Source organism: Asparagus officinalis, chromosome 7 (genome assembly GCF_001876935.1).
Source record: "Asparagus officinalis chromosome 7, Aspof.V1, whole genome shotgun sequence".
NCBI classification, from domain to species: Eukaryota; Viridiplantae; Streptophyta; class Magnoliopsida; order Asparagales; family Asparagaceae; genus Asparagus; species Asparagus officinalis.
In genome coordinates, this window is record NC_033800.1 from 77,729,276 (window position 1) to 77,741,511 (window position 12,236).

Here is a 12,236-nt window from a genome sequence, read left to right on the forward strand (position 1 = left end):
TTAGCCGACTACATTGATAGTGACTGGGCTAGTTGTGTTGATGATCGCAAAAGCACTTCAGGATATGTCTTCACTCTAGGATCTAAGATAATATCTTGGACCTCAAAGAAACAAAAGATCATACCTCTATCTTTTGCAGAAGCAGAGTATATCTCAGCTACAAGTGCCACACGCGAAGCAATATGGATTTGAAGGATTTTATCTGATCGCAACAAGAACAAAAATCACCAACTACTCTCTACTGTGAAAGAAAGTCTGTGATAGCCATGACAAAGAATCTAGTCTTTCATGCCAAAACCAAACATATTGAGATTCATCATCATTTTATTAGAAAGCTCGTTGAAGACAAAGAGATCGAGCTAGAGTTCATCTCAACAAATGAGCAGCTAACAGACATCTTCACAAAAGCACCCTCCAAAAAGTTTATACTATTCAGAAATTAGTTAGGAATTACAAATTAAGGAGGGGTGTGTTAGAAGTAATTTGTAATTCTCTAGAACACTCTACAATAATCTTGTAATATGGAAATTTTCTAGAAATAACTAGAACTAGAAATATGATAAAAATAAGATATATCTGGAAGATAGGAATATTATACAATGCTCTAGAATATTTCATGTAAAATATCTATGCTCTAAATAGTTCTATATGTGCCTATAAGTAGGCAATGGATGTAAGCATTGTAAACAAGCTTTGAAGCAATTAAAACAAAATTTCTTCAAGCTAGCCTCTTTCCTTCTAATTTTTCATTTCCCTTCTAATTCCTCCATTCTCAATCCTCTGAGATAAAAATCAATTACCCATCTACCTTCTGCAATTCCAACACTAACAACCAAAGTGTACATGTTTAACCTCACGTCATGAGACCTCACCACATTTATTCCTTCATTTGCTAATTCACCCTCTCGGTGTGGACGTACTTTAAAGTGAAGTTCAGTTAACCTCACATCTTGGCTGACCTCAATAGAAGAATCTGGACTTCTTGACTCTCGAATGCAATCCTCATTAGCAGAAGAAACAAATGGGATTGTGTGCTTAGTGAAGTTGCATCTTGATCATCTGCCACTATATAGAAGCTGATGACCGCGCGCAAATTTATAGTTCACTCTCACCCCTCTATCTATTTGTTATTCCCGTCTTCATAAATTCCTTGTTCTTTTCTATCACTAAGGTTTAGGCGCTGCCCTTTTTTAAAAAAATGAAATAACAAAAAAGTTAGTATACTGTATAGCATAATGCTGGTTTCGTGCTTTATTTAGGAATCTTCACTTTCAGTACATTGCTGAAACTAGACCGTTTCTGTTATATAACCTACTAGTGTGCACCCCGTGCAAAGCATGACCCTTTCTTTATTTCAGCTATAGTAATAATGCTACAGCGCTTTAGTATTCTGTTTTGCACTACAATAATACTGCTAAAGTAATTCACCGTAGTATGAATAGTGAATCATTGGACCCTCCTATAAGTATAGAGGAGTAGTTTTGCTTTTTCGTAGATGATAAGGCTTCTGCACGTGATAAGCTCCATGTGTTTTCAACAATAAAATCCTTGTTTACTTTCTTTATCAAGATTCAAAGCTGAGATATGCATCTTCGGTTTGGTGCACCTTTGAAATGATCTTCCTTTACAGCCAGAAAAGACCAATGCATGAAATCTCAGCTCCAGGTCAGTAATATTGCTTGTCCTAAAAAGTTGACGCGGCGCTGCTGATGCTTATCATAATCAAATCTATTATGACAATAAATTAGAAGGCAGAAGGAAAAGAAGGGTACAACTCCACACCACTGACTATTTTGATGATTCAATCACGCATCATCTTGTCTACCATTGAAAATGAAATCCTATCAAGGTCTCTTGAGTAATAAATCCTATAAGAAATAGGAGACTAAAGCATGTGACCTGTTATGGTATTCTCATTCGCCAAAAAGCAACCCATTGCCAAGCAACTGACAGGTGTACTTATGCATGCCATGCCCCAATCAAGTTGGCGGCCAGAGACTAGTGAGGATTCCGACCTAGCCGACTCGTCGAGTCGACATTCCTTAATATCGACTTGAAAAGCAGTATCAGTCGACCCTCTTGTCAAAAACGACTCGCCATGAGCCCACTCGACCAGATGCTTGATGCCTCATGAGGACGACTAGAAAGGTGTTACTTTTCGGTGAAGCTAAAGGAAAACTTCTGCCTCGAGCCTTCCCTACTAGCAACGTGTCAGCATCACATTTAATGCATGACAGACGCATCATGCCTCTAGTCCTGATAGCATTCATGACTCACGGACCATGTATGTACCACCATACCTTCGATCACTTCCCATTTAATGCTGAGCGGATCGCTCATCCAATCGCCAGCTGATACCCATAAAGTAGGTGCTGACTCAGCCGCCAGCCCACACTTCGCCACCATCATCCTGTATTCGGACGAAGTGACCGATCTACCCTTATACCTTCGGTATAAATAGAGATAGTATTCTAACTTAAGATAGGATCTTTTGGATCTGATCTCTTTTTAGGTTCAAATATAAGCAGAGATACTGCACACACAAGAACTCTGACAGTTCTTCACTTTCTCCACTCAAGCTCACCAGCTGACTTGATCGTCGTAGGAACCATGGGGGACCTAAGCCCCGTCCTCTTACGAGTATCTACTTGTGTAGATTTTTCAGCCACCCTACTCAGAACCTGATATAAAGTCGGGGAAGAAAGAAGCCCCTCATCAATATTGAACAACCCTATCCAACAACAGATACAATTGACTGTGTGATCAATAAAACATCAACATGACCTAGCATGAATATTCAAACACAGATCAATATTAGCTATCAGTCTACTCACTATTGTCTATCAATGCAAACTGTATTGACAACAACTACACTAATAAACAATAGTGATTGCAATGGCACACATGTGCAGGTAGACTCGTGCTAAGCCAAGTGTTTTCATTCTAACCTAACGCAGCATGGAAGTGATAAATTCGGAATCCAACAAGGGGTGCTCTTCGAATCCACAACGAACAATCTCCGAATCTATGAAGAGCTTCGAATCCACGAAGAAAATATAATAAGATAAATTTATTGATAAAAGTGATATGATGATTCCAGATTTACATAACTTTTCTTAAATAGAAAAACAAAATAGATTCCTAAAAAGACTACAATTATAAAGAGATAGAAATTATTAAATCCTACCCTAAAAAGACTCCATATAATATAGGAAACAAATCAGTCCAACATCAATCAAAATTGAATTTATTTCATAATCTAAATAGACTCCAACTTTATTATTAAAAATAAAATAAATATTAATTAGTTTCATATTTTTGCTTATAACTAGTGATATTGATGAGATTTTAGAAATCTAACAATTCGGTTAGCTTCGTCTCGTCGAGATAAGCGATTTACATATGTATTATGTAAGAATTCACCTTTTGAATTGAAAGATATGATCGTTTCTTTCATGAAATCAATAATATATATGTATGCGCATTTAGGTCCAAGGATCCTCCATGCGGGACAACAAATTAAAAGGGAGAAGGAAAAGAAGGGTCCAACTCCACATCACCTACCATTTTGATGATTCCATCACACATCAGCTTCTCTATCATTGAAAATGTAATCCTACCAAGGCCTGTCAAGTAATAAATCCTATAAGAAATAGGAGACTAAAGCATGTGACCCAGCATGAGTCTTAAAACACACATCAGTATCAGCGATGAATCTACTCACTATTGTCTATTAATGCAAACTGCATCGACAACTGCACTAATAGACAATAGTGATTGCAATGGCACACGTGTGCATAGAGACTCGTGCTAGGCCAGGTGTTTTCATCCCCTATCTCCTGATATGATTTTCAATAGAGGACACTCTATAGGATTTTTTTGGACAAATTTTTAAAAAAGACCCCTTTAGGAATATATTTTCAAAAAACTACACATTTAAAATTTATTTGCCATTTTTGACCCAGTTTTAACCACCTGGCTGAAATTGGGTCAAAATGGCAAATAAAGTTCAAAAACTTCACGGGATTTAAAATCCCGTGAAGTTTAGGGGCTAATTAACCTTCATAAGTGCATGGCTAATGAGATAACCATATCCTTACGGGATTTCAAAACCCGTGAAGTTGCAGGCACCACTTCCAGAGAGCACGAGCTCTCTGGTAAATGGGCCTACAACTTTACGGGATTTGAAATCCAGTGAAATTGCGGTAGGCTCACACATGCACTGGTATTTATACCTCACGTCTCATGTGATCTCATTTCACGTTCTCTCTCTCTCTCTCTCTCTCTCTCTCTCTCTCTCTTCTCTCTCTCTCTCTCTCTCTCTCTCTCTCTCTCTCTCTCTCTCTCTCTCTCTCTCTCTCTCTCTCCCCGTCGCCGTCGCCACTGTCGACCTCGTTCAGGGCTAAAAAGCACCAAAGTTTACCAGAGCTCGTTGGATATAAAATTTAGGGCATCGACAAATTTTTTATCAAATCTTTAAACTTTTTTATTTTTTCTCGTAAATTTTTACATATTCTCACTATTTCATGCTAATAACTTGTTTAAATTTAGATATTGAAATAATTTTTGAAATATTTTGAATTTTGTGAAAAAAATAAAGAAATTTGTGTATGAAGTTAGAGGGAAATTAGGAAAATTTGTAAAAATTAGTGTATTATTTTTCAAATTTTAAAAGTAAATATTGTTTAAATTATTTAAATTAGGCAATCCTAAAAATATAAAGGTTTGACATTTGGTAAAAATTATGGATGTGTAAAATTGATATTAGAGGATTTAATTGTAAAAAAAATAAAGGTTTGACATTTGGTAACGATAAATGATCGAATCGTAATTCTTTATTCATATGATTGGAAGATAAACTATCTCAAGAATAATATGCTTGTATATGAAGGAGGTGCAATGAAACCGTTGTTTATATCCAAATCATGTACTTTTGATGGATTGGTTAATGACTTACACAAACTTATATTAACCAATCCACGTGAGTATCACCTCAACATAATTTGCAATTATCCTGTTATAGGGAATAGAACAAGCGGCATTCAAATCTCAAATGACTACGATATAGGTCTCATTGAAATATTGTATGATGAGAAGCGTTCGGTGGAATTCTTAATTGAAAAGTATCACAGAAATTTGGGCAAATTGGTGAATTACGATGGAGTATACTCTCGCATGTTGGAGGACCTTGAAGTTGACTCCAGCGATTTTTTTTCTCCCTAACAGGATATGGGATAGACACAATCATAATACTTAAGCGGTCCTTTACTTGTGGGCACTTCAAATGCCTTCGATAATAGCGCTCCCCATCAATATATAATGCCTTCCACCGGAGTGACGATAGAAGATGATAATGCAAGTGTCGAATCTGAGGATGATGACAAAGAGGATGGCTAACAAATAAATAGCATGACATGTTTAATACATCGTGATGAAGGGGACAACCATTTAATTGACCTATGTTATTCTAACAATGAGTACGTTGTATTAGAGAATATGCCGCCCGATGAACTTCATGGAGATGAATGAATTGATGACTCCACATTAAAAAAATATTCCTTTTGGCTTTAATTTAGATGATGGTACATAAGGCGAGGACTTCTCATTCAGAAAGAGCGATCTATTTGAAAGCAAGGATAAATTGATTCACGTGCTTCGTTTGTGGGCCATAAAAAACAATGTCAAGTTTAGGCAGACAAAAAGCAATGCAACAAGCTATAATGTAGTTTGTTTTTACCGTAAAGATAGTAAGGACGAAGATAGTGGTGGGAACCACGACGAAAATATAAAATATCATTGGAAGCTTGATTCACGCTTGATGGTAAGAGTAGGCGGCCAAATTAAGATAACACACTACAATGGAATTCACACATGTAACAATCCTTGATTGGAGATGAATCATAAACACACGTCCACATCTTTCATATATTGATTGATTATGCCTAAACTAAGGGAGGATCTTGATCTAAGATCAAAGGATATTTGAATTTTAGTGCATAAAGCGACCAACTTAGATGTATCATACAACAAGTGTTGGAATGCTCGGAGGAAGACGATGATAAAAATATTCGGAGATTAGGACAAATCTTATGAGATCTTACCATATTATCTTGAAGCACTCAAAAAAGAAAATCCAGGGACAATGTACGAAGTATCATAGGATCCTGTTGACGGCGGAGATAGACGATTCATAGGGGTATTTTGGGTATTTAGGACTTGCATTGAGGGATTCATATATCATCGTCATATCTTAGCATTGACGACACACACTTTTATGGTAAATATAAAGGCATTTTGTTCATTGTAACCGGCATAGATGTAGATGACGATTTATTTCCTTTAGCCTTTGCAGTGGTTGATGTTGAAAACACGAAAAATTGGACATGGGTTTTTGCATGCATTAGATTTCATATCCCTAGTATGTGAACGTGGTCGATTATATTCATATCTGATAGGATGAAAGAAATCCCAATAGCACTCCAACTACATTTTCTATCACTGCATCAATATATATAGCTATTATTTACGACATATTAGGGACAACTTCAAAAGGAAACATGGACGCAATAGAAAATTTACTTTATGAGCAACTACGGGAGAAGATTAAGTCCATTTCACAAGTTGTGCATGATTGGATCGAGACTAGCTTGGGTCCGAACAATATCGATAGGTGGGCCTTATGTAAAGATGGCGAGAAACGGTTTTGTATGATGATGACTAACTGTTTGTGGGAAAATTTGCAAATAAGAAAATAAATGAAAGAACTGTATTTGAATTTTATTCTCTCTAACTGCTTAGAAAAAGAATGTTTACAACTCTCTCTATTCTCAATTACAATTGGATTTCCGTTTACAAAAGAGAAGAGAATGATCTGGATTCTCCCCTTTGTTTAATTCTGGGTTCTTCTTGGTAGCGATGAGATGCCTCCCTCGAATGCTCGCGTCGAGTTTGCTTCTCGTTGACGATCCGATGTCTTGTTTCACTGGAATGTGGTCTTCTCCTCACGATTTGATGTTGTGGAGAACTTGCGTGGCAAGTTTTAGAACTCTGAATGAGTTTGTTTGATCTTAACCGTAATTGGTTAGACAAGCCAAAGATCTCTTCTCTTCTGTTAAGGAGAAGGATCCAAAAGCCAGCCCGAGATCTCTTCTTTGCTGCCCAAAAAGAAGGATCTAAACTAAGTTGATTTCTTAGTTATTTATAGGGGATTAAGGGGTGTAACCGCCCCCTTAATTCGCTCCTAAGTGGGGCTAATGGGATGTAACCACCCCTTAAATCACTCCTGAGTGGAGTTGTGATCCCCTCAGATCGTGGGAAACGGTTTTGAAACTGTTCAGCTCGTGTTTGAACGAGTCAAACGCAAAATCCGCGTTCTGGCGTGAATTCTGCATTCAAACGCAGTGTCTGGAAGCTCGGACGCAGCGATTGGAAGCTCGGACGCAGCGATTGGAAGCTCGGACGCAGCGTCTTATTGGAAGCTGCGTTTGGCGGCTTGAAAGCTGCGTTTGGCAGCAGATGGCAGCTGCGTTTGGCAGCGCTTGGAGCTGTGTTGAGCAGCAGATGGCAGCTGCGTTAGGCAGCGCTTGGAGCTGCGTTGAGCTGCGTTTGGTAGCTTGGAAGCTGCGTTTGGCAGCAGATGGCAGCTGCGTTTGAGCTGCGTTTGCAGCTTTTGGAGCTATGTTTGCGCTGCGTTCGTGGCTATGAACACGGTGCGTCTTGATGCTGGTGTGCGGGGAGGACTTCCGCAGTTTGATTTGAAGAGACCGTCGATTTGTAGTCTCTTTCTGTTGAAGCGTTGCAAAGATCGTCATTTTGTAATCTTTGCTTTAGCTCTCTGATATGTGAGAGTCGTCAGATTGTAACTCCCGATGTTGATTATGAAGGCTGTTTGATTAGAGCTTCCATCAGTTGTCGTGAAGGTCGTCAGATTGTAACCTTTAGCGATCTACGTGAAAGTCTTCAAATTGTAGCCATCTGGAAGTCGTCAGATTGTAACTTCCATCATCGGTGTTTTGATGGGGATCAGCTATCTATTGTGATTTTTAGACAGCCTACAGAACCCCCTCCAAAGTTTTCGAAAGTTCGCGGTTGACTGGGACGAATTTTCGGAATACTTTGGATCTCAACTCTGATCTTGGAGCTGTTGATTCCTTGTGGTAAAGGATTTGTTCTCTGCACTTGCTTCGAAGGCATCATGGTTGAAGGGATTTGCCACGTAGGACCTGTGTGAAGGTATGCGCCATAATCCTGCTTCTGGAATGTGGGGGTGGACCCTACATTTTGAACTTGAGATGCGGGTCTCACCCTTACATGTTGAATTTGGAACACGGGTGTGACCTCGCGTTTTCGGTTTTGCATCGGCGGGTCTAACCTCAACGTTTTGACTTAAGAGCATGGAAGTGGCTTCCGTGGCATTTTTTGACTACGGTCTTTGAGACTTTTCTTGTGGCTGCATCTGTTTTAAGTCTGCGCTCACTCTATTAAGCTGATGGGCCTGCAAACGTGTATAGGATTTGGCAAATCGCTGCAGCCATCAAGGATTTGGATAAGCGCTTTAACCACTACGTTTGAGTCGGGCTAGCATCGTGGAGTTGTCTAAGTCCGTTCCGGCGACATGTAACGGTTGTGGCCTCGAGACGAATCGAACCTTCGCTTAGACTTGATGCTATGATTTTGAATACATAGACTTTTGGTCATTTTCACGGGAAAAGACTAAGCCGGCAACGCAGCGTGTTAGGCGTAGGCTTATCTTGCTAATTAGGGATCGAGATAACGTTCGCGCGCCTCATGCGGAATGCATGGATTTTGGTGGGTGCTACGATGTTGAATACGTATGACTTTATCGCTAGTTGTCTCTTCCCTGTGTTACTTTGAAACACTGAAGACAAGTTGGACCCGCGCGCAGAGGTTGTAATATTAACATTGACATGATTTCACTTAGAGTGAAATTCCAGAAACTTTCTTTATTATCGTTTGGAATAATTTCAGAAAATGCTCCTAATCCACTGGGGATTGTTTATAATGAAACTTGCTATTCTTTGTTGAAAAAGGATTAACAAGTTTATTGGGGGTTTGACTGTTAGAGGTGTGATGTTATACCTAACAGTATTTTTTGGACCTATCGCTTCCGTTGATTGGAGAGTTGATGAAAGTGGCAAGTGTTGCGATTGCGAGCAACTTGAGGATTATCGGGCTCTATTGAGAGAGTCGATGAGTTGATTTTGTCAGAGGTGTTTGATTACGTGAGCAAGGAGAATGTTACGATGCGGAGCAACTTTGAGCGACTTATCTATGCCTCTTGAGAAGATTGATAAGTGGAATTTTGTCAGAGGTGTGATACTTAACGTGACAGGGAAGATGTGCGATCCAGGGCACCTTTGAGGACCTTTATGCGCTCTATTGCGGGAGAGTCGATAAGTGGATTTTGGTCAGAGGTATGATGGTTACCATGAGCAGAAGGTGTTGCGATTGGAGCAACTTTGTGGACTTATCATCCTATGTGGACGAGGATTGATAAGGTGATTGTTTGTCAGAGGTATAGTTGTTAACGTGACAGGAATGTGTTGTGATTGGAGCAACTTTGTGGACGTTATCATCTATTGATGAGGATTGATAAGTGGATTGTTCGTCAGAGGTATATTGTTAACTGTGACAGGATATGTGTTGGGGCGGTTTAGAGCAACTTGTGGGATTTATCAATCTATTGAAGCAGGAATTGATAAGTGAATTTGCAGAGGTTTTAGTGTTTAACGTGACAAGGATTTGTGGTTGGCGATTGAGCAACTTGTGGACTTATCCTCCTATTCGAACGAGGATTGATAAGTGGGTTGTCAGAGGTTTGTGGTTAACAGTGATCAGGATTGTGTACTTGTGATTTGAACAACTGATTTTGGGGACTTTAGCATCTGCGGCTGGGAGAAATTGGGTCTAAGGTGAGTTTTAATCATCAGAAGGCGATGAAATTTTGATACTAAGATTTTGAAGCCTTAGTGTCTTGTTGGGGATAAGATTGGGCGATTTGCGCAATTTTGAGGACGCGGCTATCACCTATTGGTAAGCGATTGATAAGTTGATGTCAGAGGTGTATCCTGTTAACAGTGACAAGTAGGAAGTGATGGGCAAGCTGGATTCATGACTCCGTGGGGGTGAATGAATGCGTCAGAAGTGTAATGTTAACGTCGATGATGTTTGAGAGATTCGTTACTCTTAATCTGTGGATTCCAAGTATACGAACCCCAGCTTGATAAGATTAGCAGGGGAATAAAAAGAGGTAGACAAGGCAGCATCAAGCCTAAGTGAGGGCACTATCCATGAAGTCGAATAGAGGCACATCAACGCTGGTAGGCCATTATCTGGTAAGTTTGACTATGGAGAGGTAACTGTTAACGCTGATAGTTTTGTGGACAGCCATCCTACTTGAGAAGGATTGGTGGGGGAATTTGGAGGGAAAAGGACTATCATAGGTGACGTTACGGTGATAAGTTTTGGTGGACGGACCGCCATCCACTACTTGAGAGGATTGGTGGGGGGGAAGAGGTAAAAGGACTATCAGAGGTGACGGTTACGTGATAGTTTTTGGGTGGACCGCGCCATCCTACTTGAAGAGGATCTAGTGGGAGGAATTTGAGGAAAAGACTATCAGAGGTGACGGTTAACGTGATAGTTTTTTGGTGGAACGGCCGCCATCCTAACTTGAAGACGGATTGGTGGGGAATTGGAGAAAATGAATATCATGTCGGTGACGGGTTAACGGTGATAGTTTTGGTGGACGGCCAGCCCTCCTACTTGAAGAGGTCAGGATTGGTGGGAGAAGATTTGGAGGAAAGGAACTATCAAGAGGTGACGGTTCACGTGATAGTTTTGGGTGGAGCCCGCGCCATCCTACTTTGAGAGGATTAGCTGGGGGGAATTTGAGAAAAGACTATCAGGCAGTGACGGTTAACGTGATAGTTTTGGTGGACACGGCGCCATCCTACTTGAAGAGATTGGTGGGGGAAATTTTGAGGAAATGAACTATCAGAGGTGAGCCGGTTTAACTCGTGATAGTTTTGGTCGGACGCACCATCCTTACTTGAAGAGGATTGGTGGGAGAATTTGGAGGACATGAACTATCAGAGGTAGATTGTTTAACTGTGATAGTTTTGGTGAGCCCCACCATCGCTATTGAAGAGGATTGGCTGGGTTTGATGGGACTAATCAGAAGTCAATGTTAAGCGTGATAGGTTTGGGTAGTATTTTGTGGGTTGACAGATGGTATTCTGTTAGAACATGACGAACTCAGAAAATTTGTTACTCATAATCGAATGAAGCTATAAATAACGGAAACCCCCAAGTGCTTGAGGCAAGTGGGCAGAGGGAAAAAGGGTAGAGCATGGCACTCACGCGTAACGGGCCACTATCTAGCTTAGGTTGACTATCAGAGGTAATTTGTTAAGCGTGATAGTTGTTGACGGCTGTTATCCTATTGATGAGGAGGATTAGCTTCAGTGGCCGTGAGTATCTTCCGGTTTGCCTGAGAAGATTGAGGCTTGTCCGATTGCTCCAGGAGAAGATTGGGGCTTGGTCGCGATTGCTCAGGAGAAATCCTGCCTACATTGTTCTTCCATGGGCTTCTTGATCCTGACATAATGCTTTGAGGGGCGCTTGTTCGGCTTGAGAAGATTAGTTGTTCTGCAGGGAACGGGCATTCTGCAACGCCTATTCGGGCTAGGAGGTGCGGTTTGCAAAATTGTGGTCGAACATGTTGCAGCTAGGGTAGACTGTGTCATACCTGTCGGAACATCGCGAGCCATATTTCGAACTTTTGCCGAAGGCTTTGACGGGGACATCCCTCTTCTCTGGCTTAGTGCGAGAATGGTTATGAATGGAGACTTGTCCTGTACTCATCTCAAAGAACTCGACAGGAAGAGTTCTCTATGATCTGCACACTTTTGATACATCGGCCACAGGAAGTTTTCCTTGAACGCATTCACAGGCAAACTCCCTAAGGGTGCGAATGCGCAATCGAGCAGTATGGCATCGGTTTTGATATTAGCCTTCCAGTCTGTGACTTGAAATGATAGATATGTTGGTTCGGTGATCCCGTGCCGTGCAAAAGCTTTTTGGTACGCTCGGGACTTCAATTTTGGAGGATAAGGGCGCTGCGTCCATTCGGGGGCGTCAGGGTAGGGCCTGAGCAACTCCGCTCATCTTGGAGCTCGGCTTCTGTTAGCACAATGACATTGAGGGCGGGCTTA